Genomic DNA, 2,840 nt, shown 5'->3' on the forward strand with positions numbered 1-2,840 from the left:
GCAGATAGACAAAATAGCAATACGAATAAAAAAAAACAAAAAAAAACAAATACAAGGGTAAAAGGGTCGAGCGACATGTGGAATTTTTAAATTTTACAAGGTGAGGAGCTAGCTCATTGATGGATGTGAGTGAGAGAATTGGGGGTAATTTTGAAAGGACATGTCTATGATAATAATAATGATGATGATGATGTAATAATAATAATAATAATAATGCTTTCTATTATAAGCACAAGGCCTAAAATTTGGGGCGGAGAGTTAAGTCGATTACATCGACTCCAGTACTCAACTGGTACTTAATTTATCGACCTCGAAAGGATGAAAGGCAAAGTCAACCTTGGTGGGATTTGAACTCAGAACGTAGCTAATAATAATAATAATAATAATAATAATAATTCTCTCTGGTATAAAGCACAAGGGCAGAAATTTGGTGGAGGGGGATAGTCGATTACATCGATCCCAGTACTCAAGTGGTACTTAATTTATCGATACTGCAAGGATAAAAATCAATTCGACCTTGGCGGAATTCGAACTCAAAACGTGAAGCCAGAAGGAATGGCAGTAAGCATTATCTCTCGGTGAGCCAACACTTCTGCTTGCTCACTGTTTAATAATAATAATAATAGTAATAATAATAATAATAATAATAATAATAATAATAATAACAACATATCAGTAAGAGAACAAAATAATATATTTGAAATTGGGGAAAATGAACCAGGAAAATGGGCCTGGAATTATTTAGAATGATACAGGGGCTATAGATGTGTAATTAGGACCGATATTTGGTGTATATGTTTGTGTAAGAGAGGGAGAGAAAGAGAGCAGAGCAGAAAGAGAAGAAACACAGAACAATTGAAATAGATAGATAGAAATATAGATGTCAGAGCGGAGGGGGAGAGTGTAGATGGTAGTGGGTAAAAAAATGGTATTAATAAGAGGAACTTACTCTAAGTAACCAGGGCTGGCGCACAGCTGTCCGGCCGAACCATCATCGCATCGACTGAAGAGTGTAAATGATGTAAATGAGAGTGGATATTATTACAGGTTTGCAGTTGTGGGTATAAATTATAGGTGAGCATGCATCGGTTTACATAACTATACATGTAATGTAACTGTGTGTTTGTGTGTGTGTATGTATATATATGTGTGTGTGTATATATATATATATATATATATATACACGCACATATATATGGACACACACAGAAACATATATATAGCTGTATCATAAATACATGTATACACCAATACATACGTACAATTAATGCTGTTATGAGTACATAGGTACATTCAAGCATGCATACATACAGGAAAATAAGTTCATCGATACACGAATATATATATATATATATATATATATATATACATACAAATCCATATGCCCATGTATACATACAATATTATACACACACGAATAAATACATACACGAAGGATGCCAAACTTGCTGTGTCTGTATATGTGTGTGTATGTGCGTGTGTGTGTATTAAATCTGTGTGCCTGTGCGTGGGATACACGTACGACAGGGTCCCTCCTAAAACATTTAACGAAACTCTGGTCCTTGCTACCGGATCATTCCTACTTGCTCAGATGTTTTAACACCCGGCTCTTTGAAAGAGTCATCGCTACCACGTGATCTTGCCTACCAGCGAACAAACAGAGTAAATACGTTGAGTATGTGTGGTCGATAACATTTACAACACTAGCGCGGCTTCTAATTCATATTTGAATATATTGGGTTGGCAAGAAAGAAGTTACGATTATTTTGAATGACTTTTGTCAATATTATGATTCTTTTTCCTTTTGAAAGCTGATTGCCGTTACTTTCAGCTACTTTAGAAGCAAATTGCGCATAATTTTGTTTACAGCTGTTAGTTCAGTGTCAATTGTAACATGGAGTGCCAAAACGAACATCTTCGCCATATTTTCTGTTTTTTTTATTTCCGTAAAGGCAAGAAAATTGCTGAGGCTCACAAAGAGATATGTGAAGTTTATTGGGTTGATTGCTTAACAGAAAGCCCATGTCAGAAATGGTATTAAAAATTCCGTTCTGAAAATTTTTCACTCAAAGATGACTAACGTTCTGGTCGATCTATTGAATTTGACGGCCGAATCAAAGTTATAATTGAATCTGACTGCCATATAATTGTGCGAAAGATAACAGAGATTAAATCTATCATACACAACAACTGAAAATCTATTAAAATGTCTTGAACATGTTAAGAGGCGTAATGAACCAGCTCAGACCACATCGAAAGCTGGATTGCATAAAAAAATGGTCATGTTGTCAATTTGGTGGGATTACAAAGATGTTGTGTATTTTGAGCTGCTTTCAAGGAACCAAACGATCAATTGCTGTCAACAATTAATGAAACTGGGGGAAGTAATCAAAGAAAAACGGCCAGAATTGGAAAATCGTAAAGGAATCGTGTTCCACTATGACAACCTTAGACCACCCGTGTAAAATCATTGGAGCTTGGTTGGGAAGTGATGCCACATCCACCATATAGCCCTGACCTTGCACCATCAGATTAACATTTATTTCAAAGTTTGCAAAATTCTTTGACTGGTAAAACTTTCAATAATGATGATGACCTGAAATCGCACTTGCTTCAGTTTTTGTCTGATAAGGACCAGAAGTTCTATGAGCATGGAATCATGAAGATGGTAAAAGGTTGTCAAACAAAATGGAAAGCATATAATCGATTAAATCTCATTCATTGTATGAAAAAGAAATGACTTTTATTTCACACGAAAAAAAAAAACGAAATTACTTTCTTTCCAACATGTGTGTGTTTGTGTTTGTGTGTGTGTACATATATGTGCGTGTGTGTATATA

At 35.1% G+C, this 2,840-nt stretch overlaps 1 protein-coding gene across 1 annotated transcript in view; it reads right to left on the reverse strand.

The window, feature by feature from the left end:
* Window positions 1-2,840, reverse strand: part of LOC128249065 (probable serine/threonine-protein kinase fhkB) — a 72,273-nt gene that overhangs the window by 43,821 nt on the left and 25,612 nt on the right. The window contains exon 2 of the mRNA XM_052971670.1: window positions 950-1,003. The gene's annotated coding sequence lies outside the window, so the exon portion shown is untranslated. The remainder of the gene's footprint in view (window positions 1-949; window positions 1,004-2,840) is intronic.

The sequence above is a fragment of the Octopus bimaculoides genome, chromosome 11 (assembly GCF_001194135.2).
Source record: "Octopus bimaculoides isolate UCB-OBI-ISO-001 chromosome 11, ASM119413v2, whole genome shotgun sequence".
In the NCBI taxonomy this organism is placed as follows: Eukaryota; Metazoa; Mollusca; class Cephalopoda; order Octopoda; family Octopodidae; genus Octopus; species Octopus bimaculoides.